The sequence below is a fragment of the Macadamia integrifolia genome, unplaced genomic scaffold (genome assembly GCF_013358625.1).
Source record: "Macadamia integrifolia cultivar HAES 741 unplaced genomic scaffold, SCU_Mint_v3 scaffold2135, whole genome shotgun sequence".
In the NCBI taxonomy this organism is placed as follows: domain Eukaryota; kingdom Viridiplantae; phylum Streptophyta; class Magnoliopsida; order Proteales; family Proteaceae; genus Macadamia; species Macadamia integrifolia.
The window spans coordinates 29,730-45,957 of record NW_024868533.1 but is presented as its reverse complement, the minus strand read 5'-3'; the positions used below and the strand labels follow the sequence as shown (position 1 = coordinate 45,957).

Here is a 16,228-nt window from a genome sequence, read left to right as displayed (position 1 = left end):
AACAAGGATTTCAAATTTTTCTACTATCAGGCCCTTCGACAGGTCTCACCGACTAGCCGATGGTTAGGTGCACAACTTGCCGATGACCTTATTTTTAGTTCACCAGCAACCCTATCACACCCCAATCCCCATTATAGGATACGAACGGTGTGAGTAAGACGCTTACCCAGCTTACACCTCTACCAGGATCTCTGGTAGCAGTACCATAACATTCACTACCACACACACCGAAACCATAACAATTTGTGGCTGAATCAAAGTATATAATATAGTGGAATACAGTTCAAATGGGGAAACATCTAATGATAACATATATCCATATCCAAGTTATTCAAATACATATATCCATGACTTACATATATTAAGTCTTATTTCAATGTGTTAAGCAGCACATTACTTATTGAAATTGTTGGCAACACAAATGCAATTGATGATTCAATCACTGGTTCATTGGTTCGACTAATTGATGGTTCAATTAGGTTCAGTCTTAAGCCAAATCTGATTATGGTTTAGTCAATGTGCTGGTTCATCAAAAGATGGTTCAATTACTGGTCTATTAGTTCTCTAGTGATTAATTCAATTAATGGGCTGGTTCAATTTGTTGATTGGTTTATTGGTTCAACAGATTATATTTGGTTCCATTATATATTTCGGCAACTTTGTCTATTGCAGCAATTTGTTAAAGTATAGTTCTTGGTGAGGTGGTAGATGATGTAAGCAAGAATCACTAACTCATTAGATGAAGATTTCAGCAGCAATCTTTACGTGTACAACTACTTATGGAGTTCTATTATTAGAAGGAAAGGAAATTTTCTGTTAAGAAAGGAAAGTTAGCATTGCTCAAATATTTAAGAAGAATATTATAAGAGTCCCATTCTAAGAAAAACACTAAAACGGTTTGGGAGGGTAGGTTCAGCCTTAGATGATGTCATCAAGCACTACCATTTTCAGGTAGCATTACATTCCCTTGGTGACAAGGTAATGGAGGTTATACTTTGATACAATACAGCTGTACTGGAGATAATATCTCAACAACAGTTTTATTATAAGGAGTCTCAATACGTGGACAACACTCTTCAGCTCTACCGGGAAGTATGAGTTTCAAAAGGTGTTAAGGATAACGATTAATTCAAATTCAAATTCAAATTATTTGAATTAGTCAATCCTAATCTAATCGTAATTGTTGTAATAGTTCTAAGATATGCTTCTCTATAATTATTATTTTCTTAAAATTTAAATTCATTCAAATACTATAAATATAACCTCTACCCATGTCAAGGGTAAGGGAGAATAATTCAAATTCAATTGTGTTTCTCTTCTTTACAAGGAAACTAAAGCGGGCATATGGACAGCTGTAAAATTAAAACAAGCAGCAATCAACGTTTCTTGGCTAAAGACGGGTTCTTGTGCACCAATAGAATTACATGAAGACATGGTTGCGGATTCTGAAACCAAAGTTTTGATTTCCATGGTATCCGAAGTGGTTTTAGAAACTGAATCTCAATTAACTCCATGCGTTAGAAAATTGGAAAGGTCGAGGCTTAAGAAATTTATTTCAATCGAAATTTTTGGTGTTGGGTGAGTTGAAGAATACCTTATGGCCGAGTAGGCTAGACTACATGTACTAGGGTTTTCATTGTAAATCTATATTTGTTGGTAATTGGTTGTAAACGCTGTTGCGTGGGTGCGTGACAAGCGTAGTTGGGGTTGTAGCTCCTAATACAGTGGGTGCTATATTGAATCTTGTAAAGGGGTTGGTGCTCCTATGTTGTGGGTGCGATACAAATTGGAGTTGGTGCTCTTGATTGTGGGTGCAGTCGAATTATTGAGGCCGGATTTGAGTTGTAGTTCAAACGTTCATTTGCTTTGTGGATGTAGGCACACTGCCGAACCACGTATCTCTTTGTGTTGTGGTTTGTGATTTTCTTTTAAGTTTTAATTCACCCCCCCTCTCAGTGATCCATTGGGTATAACAAAGTCTATCAAGAATATCATAAATCAGTTCGGTATCAGAATATCAAAAAGGCAACCAAGCCTCTCAAAGTACCGAGTAGGCACAAGTGTCACAGGCACAATCCTGGTCGTGCTCTTTCGCTTCTGGCATCCATCAGTCATTTACTCCATACTCGGGTGCGGAGCTAGAGTCACATCCCATTGGTACCATGGTACCTGCATCATCATCTAAAAAGCAATATCGACTAGGGGTGAGCTCCAACTAGCTTAGTGAGGGTGGGGTTCATGCATAATCAACCACTTACATAATATAAATCATGATGCCATGGGTATAGAAGTAAACACATAGTCCATGATGCGAATGATGCAATTCATTTGATTATTAATCTACCTAACATACAATTAAGTCTGGTAAATACTACTATGATACATTAGGCTGTATCCTTGCTCTTGGAACTCGCACATCAGTCACCCAACAATACAAACCGTAGTCATGATTAGGAGCCTGACGATCCTAGAATGCGAACATCTGTCACCTAGTAAACCCTTGATAAGCCCTTCCTGGCAGTCACAACACCAGAATCATCATCGGCCATGCTAGACTATTTTTCACTTTCGATAACAATCACATTGTAGTCATGTAGCATTCCAAAAAGGTTCATTGAACATACCACCATTGGGATATCCAACACCTTACCCCTTGTCGGCAAGGGGACGTAGCGTAGAGAATGTCATCTAACCACAAATATCCTATATGTCTTACATAATCATGCAGTTAGTATAGACTACACGATACTTGAATCACCATTGGCCACAAGGCGAATCCATTTCCAAGTATAGTCCCGGGGTACACAATACCAGAATCACCATCGACCACAAAGTGTAACCCACGACTATAAACCTATTTTAGTATATAAGCAGTTGAGTGTGGGCTATGCAATACCAAAATTATCATCGGTTACAAAGCGTACCCATTTCCAAGTATAGTCCCGGGGTACACGATACCGGAATCACCATCAGCCACAAAGTGTATTCCGTGACTATATCTAATCTAATGCACATAATCAATGCATGAATGCAACATCCACATGGCAATCACGGTACCGAAACTACCTCGGCCACACTGGATTGCATCACACATCTCAACATCACATATTAAATATCCACATTTCATAACATAATGAATCCACATAAATAACATATTCATAATTATCAACATAATTATGTTAACAATATAATAGTCAATTAAAATTCCTAACACATGTGAGTAATTTCTACATATTAAACATTCCATAAAATAAAGTCAACCATCCCTCACCTTGGTTGTAACTTGGGTTGGATCGGGTTCCAAATGTATCAACCAGTATCACTCACGATCGGCCTTGTTGTACATACTTGTCTCTGTTCTAGGTACAAGAGTAATCCGGCATTAATGGGTGTCGAAAACATTGAAGGGGGACCCACAAGGTCTGCCCTCAAGGGTACAAGTATTGCGATTCTTGGCAGTTTAGAGGGTCATCAAAAATATGCATAAAAAATAGCCAATTTCCACCAGAAATACTTGTGCTGTTTCCAATGGAGCAAAAAGAGGGCTCCTAAGGTGCTGGGACCTCACCAGAAATAGCCATCAGATCCAGGTCCAGTGTTTCCAATGTGATTGTTTCTGGTGGGAAAACAACAACTGTCCACCTCAGTTGGGGCTTTCTAGCTCGGGCCCAATTGCCAGGATTTTTGTAGGGGACCTCTGCACCTCCATTTTGAACTGAAGAAGTTCTGATTTCATTGAGCCATTTAGGAGATACTATAGTCGAACGGAAAAAACCCTAACTAGTCATTTGGTCACAAGTGTTTCCGAAGCTCACCCGTCTTGGTTTGAGCTCGGCAAGCACACTGGGGAAGTGAAATGAACATTCCCTGAGCTCCAAGAGGTGTCGAGGTCAAACCTCACCTCTCAAACCCGGTGATCAACTTCCAATGCTCAATACACTAATTCAAAATAAAGAGAGAGAGAGAGAGAGAGAGAGAGAGAGAGAGAGAGAGAGAGAGAGAGAGAGAGAGAGAGAGAGAGAGGTAGGAGAAGATAGTACCTACCTCCGGCAAGATTCAGACAAGAAATCATGACGCCGGGAGTCAAGGTGAGCTCCTCTCCTCTCCTTCTTCTTTTTCTCCTCCCTTTTCTTCCTTTCTCTCCTATTCTTTCCCTGTCTCACGTTTTGGACAAGTGAGAGGTGAAAAATGAACTCACCTCTCATATTTATAGTAAGTTATTTGACTTGGGCCTATTTGGTTGGTCCTTATTTTGTCCAAGTGGGTTAATTTGGCGTTCAGAACATGCGAGCCCACCTCCATAGACTCATAAAGTGTACAAGTCATGGGGAAGGAGTGGGAGAGTGTGTGGGGTCATTCAAAGTTGCTCACGATGTTGGTGGTAGGGCCCATGGGCATCGAGACCCAACCAGTAGCCCAAAGGGCCACCAGAAATATGCCACTGGATTCAGCCAGGTTGTTTTAGGTGGTCAAGGCAGTGTTGTGCCTTGACTGCCTGCCATCCTCATTTAATCATTCCATAGGTGTTTGCCCTAGGTTGTGTGTATGGTCCTTCCGGCAATGTTGGTATGTGTCGGGACCTGGTAGGGAGGTATCAAGTTACTTACTGCTTGAGGTTGGAAGATCTGAATCCCCTCTAGTTGGACTGGTATGAAATGAACAAGCAAGTGGGGTCATCCCTTCCCTTCTTGCAATAAGCTGCCATGTGCCAAAAAAACCGTTGGTATTCCATATCTTCAGTCCGAGATCTATCTCAAAAGACCAAATTAGACCGGGTTAGGGCACAGGTGTAACATCCCCCCACCTTGCATGAATTTTGTCCTTGGAATTGAACGTACCTGGTAAGTCAAATATTCTAGGATATTGCTTCTTCATTTCATCTTCTCGCTCCCAAGAGGGTTCTTGCTCCAAGTGGTTCATCCATTTCACTTTGATGAAGGAAATAGTATGATTACGGAGGATTGATCGTTGTCCTAAATGAATCAAACTAAACCCTAACTAAACTATGAGATAGTGGTAAGAAAGGGGTCGAATCCACAGAGAACTAGAAGGCTTAATCTACTAAGATTGAGGTGAATGTTGTTTTAAAAATCAAATTTGTAAAATCTAGAATTAAAATTAAAACTAAATAAGCCAATTAACAAGAATAAGAATCATAGAGAAGTAGCTATCCCTAGGTCTCGAATTCGTTTTGGTATTATTACCAATTTCTGGTTCATACTTCAGTTCACTAAAACTACAAGTTCCAATGCAACCACAAAAACACAATCTTTGGCTACCCTAAACATAACCTATCCTGTCAGCACTATCATCTATCGCTTTTACTTAGCACACTTAGTTTGATTGGTTAAAGGCCATCATTAGTGCATACCAAAAATAAACATAAAATACCATTGCCTGAATAGAATAATTGAATCACAGAAACAAATATTCTAAACTAATTTAACTATTAAAATCATCCATAATGGGAAGGGGTCTTTAACATCAAACAATCAAGTATGACTTTCAACTAGAAATTAAACAACAATAACTCAAAACTTCATCTAAACCTAAATATAGAAAAGGAACTTAGTCACTCATGGTACTAATGAATGAAGGCAGCAATGATAATGGTGGTGATGAACCCTTGGCACAATGGCAATCTTCTCTGTGCAATGTTGTCCCTGAAAATCCGTCTCAAAGAAGGTGCGATCCAAGAAGAAAGGAGAACTGCGAGAACTAACAAGGAAAAATCAGCAAGGGGTGATGGGTGTGATATGGCAGCATATGTCCTAGAGAATGGGTGTAAAAAGTGTGTCCCCAAAGAGAAGGATGGAGAGAGATATATGGAGAGAGAGAGGGTGGTACGTGTGATGGTAGAGATTTCCAACTCAATTAGGAGAGAAAAGGAGGGAGAGATAAGGGTGCGTGAGATGGATTAGGAAAAAGAGAGAGCTAGTCGTGCGGGAGAGAAATTCTATGGAGAAATAGGTAACTATGGGCATGGGAGAAAAAATAGGGAAGAGAGAGAAGGGGATGTTTGTGTAAGATGTAGGAAATCGTGGGAGATGTGAGAGAAAATAGAATAGAAGAGAGAGAGAGAGAGAGAGATTGACTAAATTAAAGGTAATTCGGTGTGAGAGAGAGAATTAGGAGAGAGAGAGAGAGAAACGTGGGAGAGAGAGAGAGATAGAAACCATGGGATGGGGGGAGAGATCCTAGGAGCTGGGAGATAGAGAAAGAATAGAGAGAGAACATGGGAGATGTTTTAGGTAAAGTGGGAGAGAGAGAGTCTCCTATTCTATTTTGGACAAGGAAAGAGCAAAACATGAGAGAAAGTAAGTGAAGAGAGAGAAGGATGAGAGAAAGTAGGAGAGAAAGAGAACGTGTGAAATAGGGAGAGAGGGAGAATCATGGGGTTTTCTCTCTCCCTAAAATTTTTTTTATTTTTTATTTTTTATATTCTCTTCTTCTCTTGGAAATTCCAACTCTGCCCTTGATCCTTTGCCTTTGCTTCTATACTGAACCATCTCCGTCCATTTAGCATCAAACCTGTGCATATCTCTTGAAAACCCTACAATCAAAGATCATCCAAATAATTATGAAAACCTAACTAAAATTAACAATTGAACATTAATTTTATGAATAATTATGACCTGATCACACTCCCCAACTTGCACTTTTACTCATCCTCAAGTGAAAGACAATAAAAAATTACTTTGGTTATCATGCCATTAGCTTAATGCAACCACTCATAAACAAGTAAGAGCATCATCAATGAATCAACAACAAAGATTCTTAATATGCCAACAATTCAACACAAAGTTAAACAAAGAACAACATCCTCGCCCACTCTCGCCAACTGTTTGTGATTTTAAAATGTAACCGCGAGCATACGGATCAGTGTAGCTATAGGTCGAACACAGAGAGAGCAGCCACTTTATTTATTTATTTATTTTTTGCTTCTTTTAATAATACGAAAGTGAACCGATTAATGGTTATGATCTAATTCTAATTACCGTCCTAAACATATGTATCAAAAATAATGTCCTAACCATTCGCCATCTAAGAATTTAAAGACGTAAGCCACGCAATTAAAATTAAATAAATAAATAATTGAAAATAAACAACCCACGCAATTAAAAAAAAACAATAAAGAAAAAAAATTTTGAAATAAAAATAAAGTAAAAGAAAAGGGATAAAGCTAGAGAGAGACTAACAAGTAGGTTTCTCTACTTAGTCCGAGGGATGCATCATAATATGAGCTTCCCTACTTGACTAGAGAGTCGCTCTTATAAGAGTAACTCTACTTGGCTTTAGGAAAAGAGAGACAATTAAAATAAAAAATAATAAATTGATGGTTCTATGGCTAGGAGGGGCAAAGCCAACACATACACTAGCCATAAAACTTGGAAAGGGATAGCAATAATGTAACAACTGAAATTAAAATCCTAAATTAAGAAAGAAAGGGTAGTCAGAAGAGGGAATGAGAGGGGGGAGAGAAGACTACTGAAGGAGCCTACTAACTTGAACTTCAACTCTTGAGCTGAAAACTTGATCAATTTGAGATATACTACCAGTACTAAAACCAGATTTGGAATAGACCAAATTTGAAATTTCTAGTACTAGAGAAAACAAATCTGAAGAAAATAAAATTGAACTTGAAAGACATGCTTCATAGCTTGTTCTTGTCATCTAGAACTAAGCTTAGAACTAGAACTTGAAAATTACAACTTTAAGTGCTTAAACAATAAAAATAAAAGACTAAATGAAAAATAAAAGTGCTCGCATTAATTAAATAAAAGAACTTACAAAAGTGTTTAAAGCATAAACCTAGAACTAAAGCTAGAGAAAGAGAAAACTAGAGAAAGAGATAGAGCAACTAAGAAAAAATCCTAGAAGAAGAATGAAGTGCCTCCTCCCCTTGTGTTAAATCTATTATATAGAGAATGGGGGAGGGAAGCTAATAATTTGAGCTTCTAAAAAAATAATTTTTTTATCTTGTTGATGAAGTGGAGGAGAGACAAGAGAGAAAACGTGTGGAGACAGATCTCCCACAATTTTTCTTGCCTTTTTCTTCCTATTTTTTCTCCCTTTTCTATTTTTCTCTCTCTTCTTGCATAAGAAACCCCCTTTGGCCGATTTTTCTTGCTTGGATTTGGACAATATTCTATTTTAATGGGAAATTCCACCCTTGCACTTGTCTTTTCTTTTCTTTTTTTCTTCTTCCCTATTTTTTCTCTTTATTTTCTTTCTCTTCTTCAAACTTGCGTACAAATATCTTAGCCGACATCCTTTAAGTGATGAGTAGGAGAGAGAAAATCTTCTAAAAAAAACCTCAACAAAATGGCAGTTAAGAGGTTCAAACTTGAGACCTCCTAATAAGCAAGGGATTTTGCACACCACAACTCACCAACTACGCTAGGTAGTTGTTGTTACCAAAAACGAATCTTCAATCATTTAAGGATGTGATCTATCGATCTTTGTTGGCATTTAGAATATTCCTTATACCCTTGGGACAATTGCAGATGGGCTGGTTCTGCATCTCAGTTAAGTTCTGATCCATTATTCTTCTTCTGACCTGAAAAGAATAATCACTTGTAAGGTTGACCAAAAAAATGTGTACTTACAATTGAATACTTCCATCTTGCTCAAAATTTCATCCTCCTCGTAACCATGAAAAGAAATAAAACATCTTTACATGTAAAATTGGAGATATAGCACCCGATAGTCCTTAAGGCCTTGAAAATATAAAACTTGCAAAAAGAGAGTAAAACTCAAGGGAGCTCCATTCTAAATATGTAAAATGCTTGTTTTAGTATGCTAGATTTCACACATAAATATGCTCATCAGAATTCCCCCACACTTAGACTTTGCTAGTCCTCAAGCCAAACAAAAAGAAAAAGAATAAAAACAAAAACCTAACTCACTTTCGTAGGAATCACGGTTACACTTAGCATGTGCAACAAGCCTTTAAACCCCTAGGTCACCCCTAGTGGATGAATTGTGTCTCGTGGGTGTTTGCAGTGATATACACCCAAAATTCAAAATAAAAAAATCCCATACTGATTCAGAGCAAGGGACCCCCACACTTGAACTTTTATTACCCTTTATCAATTCCAGGCACTAGCATATTTCTTAATTTGGAACTCACCTCGTCTCTTCCAAAACATCCTTATCTTAAGGTAAAACCACTTGTGAAAAAATAGGTAACCAATAACTAAGGCGTTGGAGTGTTTTTTACCAAAACATATTACCAAACATTAATGACATTTGCACATTTTTTTCTCCTTTTTTCGCTTAATAAACTCTATTCTACTCCACTCCTTTTGGTCTGAATGACATGGTGGAGCAAACAACAGACACTTAAGTTATTATGTAGCTTCACTTTTTGCATATACCCATAAAGATAGTGATGCTACAGTTCCTTCAGAAGTTTCCTCCCAAGGAATTTTGATCAAGACACCATGCTTCCTGAGGTGCAATGACCTGTCTATTTCCAAGGGAATCAACTCTTATTCTTCTTTATATCACATTTCACATTTCATTTAAAATTGTGCATATGTCAACTCATGCTAAATTAAAAAGAAGGTCTCCACTCCAAATCAGAAGTACAATGAACCCACAGACTTACATATGGTCCAACACCATAAAGCAGGGGTCTCTAATTTTTCAAAAGAAAGTCCCATCTCAAGACACAGGCATGTTTCTTTCTTCTCAATAGGGTTTTTATATGTTCAAAATGGCTACCTTAATCAAAACTTTTATTTTCATACATTAAGCAACCAAATGGTATGATCATTAGACAAAAACCAAAGTAGGACTTCATCCTTTAGCAAACTCAAAAAAACAAAAAGAAAAACAAATAAAACAAAGTGAAAAAAGCAAAAACTGGTTTCCCTCCCTCACACTTAAGTCATGCAATGTCCTCAATGCATGGAAAGAATTAAAAGCAAAGACAATGCAAGGGGTCATACTTGATTAAAAAATAGTTATCAGTGTAAAGAGGTTCATGGAGATCCATGGCCTCTTCACTACCAGTAGTAGGAAACTCGAGGAACGGTTTCAAACGTTGACCATTAACCTTCGAAATTATCCCTGTTCTTAGATTCAAAATCTCCACAACCACCATGGGGATATATATTATGGACAATAAATGGGCCATCCCATCGCGATCTAAGCTTTCCAGGAAAAGATGCAATCGAGAGATGTACAATAAGAACTTATCACCAATTTCAAAAGATTTATGCAGAATGTGCTTATCATGGAAAGCTTTGGTCTTTTCCTTGTAAATCCTAAAACTTTCATAGGCATCATTTCTAAGTTCCTCCAACTCAGATAGTTGGAGGCTACGATGAATTCCCGCATCAGACAAATTAAAATTGAGCTTCTTGATGGCCCAAAAGGCCTTATGCTCCAACTCAACTGGTAAGTGACAAGCTTTCCCATACACCAAACGGTAGGGAGACTAGCCAAGGTCAGTCTTGAATGCAGTCCGATGGGCCCACAAGGCATCAATGAGCTTAAGGGACCAATCCTTACAGTTGGGATTAATAGTTTTCTCCAAGATTTGTTTGATCTGCCTATTAAACACCTCCACTTGGCCACTAGTTTGGGGGTGATAAGGGGTAGATAACTTATGGGTGATCCCATAATTTTTCATTAAGGCCTCAAAAGGTCGATTACAAAAATGAGTACCCCTATCACTAATTATTGCACGTGGTGCACCAAAGCGGGAAAAAAATATTCTCTTTGAGAAACTGGACCACCACTTTGTGGTCATTAGATTTACAAGGTATGATCTCTATTCATTTAGAAACATAATCAACAGCCAAAAGTATATACAAATTTCCAAAGGAATTAGGGAATTGTCCCATAAAATTGATGCCCCATACATCAAAGATCTTAACTACCAAAATAAGGTTGAGGGGCATTATGTTCCTCTTATTAATACGGCCAAAAGACTGGCAGGCGAGACAAGCCTTGTAAAAAGCAAAAGCATCTCTAAAAAGAGTGGGCCAATAAAATCCACATTGGAGAACCTTTGCGGTAGTCTTGTTAGGTCTAAAGTGTCCACCACATGCATGATCATGACAAAAAGAGAGAATAGAATATTACTCATGATCAGGAACACATCGTCGGATAATCTGATTTGGACATATCTTAAACAAATAAGGATCATCCCAGAAAAAGTGCTTAACTTGGGAATGAAATCTATACTTATCTTTGATGGACCAGTGATCCGGAGTCACACCTGAAACTAAGAAGTTGAAAATGTTAGCAAACCATGGTTCACTGGACATTGCAAATAATTGTTCATCTGGGAAGTTCTCGTTGACTGGAGAATCGACAGTCAAGGAATTGGGAAGCCAGGATAAATGGTCTGCAACTAGGTTTTCAACTCCTTTTTTATCCCTAATTTCTAAATCAAACTCTTGCAAAAGTAAAACCCACCTAATGAGACGGGATTTGGCATCATTTTTTTGAACTAGGTATTTGCTAGTAGAATGATCAATATACACCACCACATGTGAACCAACTAAGTAAGATTGAAACTTTTCTAATGCAAACACAACAGCTAAAAATTCTTTTCAGTGGTTATATAATTGAGTTGTGCATTATTTAAGGTCCTACTAGCATAGTAAATGACAGTGGGCAACTTGTTAATCCTTTGATCCAACACCGCTCCTATGGCAAAATCCGAAGCATCACACATCAGTTCAAAAGGTTCAGTCCAAATAGGTGGTTGAACAATGGTTGCATTGGTCAACTCCTTCTTAAGTTGTTTAAAGGATTCTAGGCACTCTTTAGAAAACTTAAAAGTTTGATTTTTGGCAAGTAATGAAGTGAGAGGTCGGGCTAACTGACTAAAGTCCTTAATAAACCTTCTTTAGAAGCCTGCATTCCCTAGAAAAGATCGGACACCCTTAATAGATTGAGGAGGTGGTAAATTATCAATTAAATCCACTTTGGCTTTATCTACTCTAATTCCCTCCTTGGATACTACATGGCCTAAAACAATACCAGATTTAACCATGAAATGACATTTCTTCCAATTCAAAATCAAATTCTTAGATATGCACTGTTTCAAAACTAGAGAAAGATGATGAAGACATTTAGAATAGGAATTCCCATAAATCGAAAAGTCATCCACAAATACTTCTAAGAATTTTTTGACCATGTCAAAAAAGATGTTCATCATGCATCGTTGGAACGTAGCAGGGGCATTGAAAAGCCCAAAGGACATACGCCTATAAGTAAATGTTTCATATGGACATGTAAAAGTGGTCTTATGTTGGTCCTCTAAAGCAATTGAGATCTGATAATAGCCAGAATATACATCAAGAAAATAGTAGTATTCATGTCCAGCTAACCTCTCTAACATCTGCTCAATGAATGGCAATGGGAAGTGGTCCTTTCAGGTTGCTACATTAAGTTTCCTGTAGTCTATGCACACTCTCCACCCTGATTGGACACGGTTAGAATTAGTTTATTATTGGAATTAGGAACTATAGTCACACCAGACTTCTTAAGTACTACGTGAAATGGGCTTACCCATTGGCTGTCAGAAATATGATAAATTATTTCATGATCTAAGCACTTTAGGATATTTTTCTTAATGGCTTCCATCATCACTGGGTTAGCTCTTCTTTGGGGTTCCGTGGATGGTTTGGAATCCTCCATAAGATGTATATGATGTTATACAATAGAAGGGCTTATACCCTTGATATCAGCCATGGTCCAACCTAGGGCTTCCTTATTATCTTTCAATAATTTAAGTAACTCCTCTTCCTGGCTAGAAGTTAAATTTAAAGAAATTATTACAAGAAGAGTCTGGTCAGGCCCTAGGAAAGCATACTTCAAATTAGATGGTAACTCCTTAAGATCTAGCTTAGGGGGCTCAATTATGAAAAGTTTGAGAATGGAATTGGAAAGGGGTCCTAAGGGCTCCACAGGTGTGTGAAGACTCAAGACTTCAGAAAAAAAAAATCACTATCTTCATCCAAATCATCCATATACTCTTGGAATTCTTAATCAAAATCAATATCAAAGTTGGTAACTAAATCATCAGAAAAATCCAGAAAATCCTCAAGCATATTAATCTCTTCTTCTATATATGGTTGCTTACCTATCCTAAACATGTTAAACTCAACAGTTTGGTGACCAAAATATAATCTTAGGAAACCATTCCGACAATTGATTAATGCATTACTGGTAGCCAAGAATGGTCTTCTTAAAATTATTGGGATCTCATCCTTGGTTGAGAAGGGCTTGGTATCTAACACAATAAAATCAACAGGGAAAATAAATTTCCCCACCTTTAGTAAGACATCCTCAACCATCCCTTTAGGAATCTTAACAGACCTGTTTGCCAACTAAAGAGTAGTTCCAGTGGCTTTCAATTCTCCCAATCCTAGTTGCTTGTACACATGGTAAGGTAAAAGATTCACACTTGCGCCAAGGTCAAGTAAGGCATGCTCAATGTAGGTGTTGCCTATGACACAAGATATGGTAGGGCTCCCTGGATCCTTATACTTGGCTGCTATAGGCTGAGTAATTATGGAACTAATGTTACCTGCCAAGAACGCCTTTTTGGGTACACTAATGATACGTTTGTGAGTACACAAATCTTTCAGTACCTTTGCATAGGCGGGGATCTGGTATATGGCATCCAAAAGAGGGATGTTCACTTCTACCTTTTTGAAGACTTCTAAAATTTTATCCATGGAAGCAGTCTTCTTTTTGTGTTCCAAGCGATTAGGAAATGGGACAGGATGAACATAAGGACTATTAGGGATTTGCTCTTTTTCAGAAGAATCATTTTTTGTTTCCTCAAATAAATCATCTTTAGTTTTAGAAGAATCTTTAGGTTCATCAAACAAACCTGAAACAAGAGGCACACTTGTGTTCCTCAACTGAAGGAGAGTTAACAGGAGTAATAGATGGGGAAGATTTAGGAACGTTATGTTGATACTCTCTACCACTCCTAAGGACATAAACAACATTACATTGGTTAGAGGGCCCTTGTTGGGTCTGACCTTGTACTATATTCAGTGGTGCATTAGTTGGTGTTTGTGAACTAATAGGTTGATGATGCCTAGGGTTAGGCTCTAGTTGACTGGGTAAAGTTTTTTTCTCTCTCTCACGCATAATTGAGACAACTTGGGTGAGTTCTCTCGCAAGATTTTGATGGTTTGTCAAAAGGAGGATCATATTTTTTTTCAAGTCACTTATTCTATTTGCCTCTCCAGTGTTGGTAAACCCAGGGGGTTGCTGATAAGATGATAGGAGAGGGGCCCTAGGAAAACTAGCCTGAGGTCCTACATTTGACCTAGGAAAAGTATTTTCGAAAAAAGATTGTCCAAAGGGAGGCCTTTGGGGTCCAGGTTGACTTTGAATATGAAAATTGGAAGGCCCTGCTTGGTTGCCCTGATTCCAGGAAAAATTTGGGTGATTTCTCCATCCTGGATTATAGGTGTTACTATACGGATTATTCTAGTATAAGGCATTAACACTATCATTATAAGTGCCCCCAGAGGTGTTGGGGCATTCTTCTATAACATGTCCAGGGGATTGGCACCAAGCACAAATCTTAACCAAATTGACTGATAATGGTTCTCTGGGAACAATAGCCTCAATCCACGTGATTAGGCTATCCAAATGGGCTTCCTTAGCTACTATCCCATCCACAAAATATCCTTTTTCCTCCTATGGTTCTTTCACTCTCTTGAGTTGATTCTCACTCACAGGTTTTGTCAGCTAAGTCAAGTAAGAATTCCTATGCCTTTCCTTTATCTATAAAGGATGTGAATCCCTCAAGGCACATAGACTCTATCATTTGTTTAGTTGGGTAATTAATACCCTCATAAATTATTTGACATAAATGCCATAAGTCTAGACCATGGTGAGGGCATTCTTAGAGTAGATCCTTGAATCTCTCCATAAGTTTGGAAAAGGACTCACTAGGCTTTTGCTTAAACTGAAGGATATCACTTCTAGGCTTATTGGTCTTATGAGTTGGGAAAAACATTTTAAGGAAGACAACTGTGAACTGTTCCCATGAGGTTATGAAATTTATGGGTAACCCATACAACCACTTCTTAGTTTGGTCTTTCTATGCAAAAGTGATAAACCTAAGCTTAACAACATCATCAGAAAGCTGTTAGATCTTAATTAAAACACATACCTCTTCAAATTCCCTTAGAAATAGGTATGCATCCTCAGAGGTCAACCCATGGAAGTGGGGCAACATAGTGATGTATTGAGATTTGAGTTCAAAATTATTACCCTGGGCTTGTGGTAGAACTATGTAGGACGGTTGGGATGTTCTAGCGGGATAGAACTTATCTTTCAGAGATTTAGGTGAAGGATTTTGGTGTTGGTTTTCCATATTAAAGGGTTTTAAAGAGAGCAAATGTATAGGGTCACTACTTGTTGGATCTCTTATTTCTAACCAATTTTTAGCATTACGTACCTACCTAACACTCATACAACAGAAAACTAACCACAACCAGAGTAAGACAAGCACAAAAGAATAGATAGCAAAACTTTTTTTTTATAATTTTTTTATTTTTTATGATTTTTTTGATTTTTTTGGCTTTTTGGGAGCTTACTAATCGGGATTCGGGGTTGCTCAAGTCAATTCCTGAGGTACTGCTATAGGGTGAAACCTATCTTTATCATAATGTGAGGCATGGTGATCTCCACTAATACAACTATTATTGCAAGTTGATCTTCTCAGTAATTCAATAAAAGAAAAGAAAAAACAAAACAAAGCAAACAAAACACTCTGATTTACCAAAAGAAAGAGAAAAATAACATGGAACTGTCTCCCCGGCAACGGTGCCAAAAACTTGTTTGAGATTTTAAAATGTAATCGTAAGCGTATGGATCAGTGTAGCTACAGGTCGAACACAGAGAGAGTAGCCATTTTATTTTATTTTATTTTTTGCTTCTTTTAATATTGCGAAAGTGAACCGATTAATGGTTATGATCTAAATCTAACTACCATCCTAAAGATATGTATCTAAAATAATGTCTAACCATTCGTCATCTAAGAATTTAAAGATGCAAGCTACGCAATTAAAATTAAATAAATAAATAACTAAAAATAAAAAATCCACTCAATTAAAAAAAATAATAAAGGAAAAAAATGCTGAAATAAAAATAAAGTAAAAGAAAGGGGATAAAGCTAGAGAGAGACTCACAAGTAGGTTTCTCTATTTAGCCCGAGGGATGTATCATAATA

General features: G+C 37.6%; 1 non-coding gene across 1 annotated transcript; it reads left to right on the top strand.

Annotated features, from left to right (window-relative positions):
• The first annotated feature begins 14,876 nt into the window (after positions 1 to 14,876).
• LOC122065882 lies at positions 14,877 to 14,983 on the top strand. Its single transcript, XR_006136140.1, has one exon. It is a non-coding gene; the product is annotated as a small nucleolar RNA R71 (small nucleolar RNA).
• Positions 14,984 to 16,228: the final 1,245 nt, after the last annotated feature.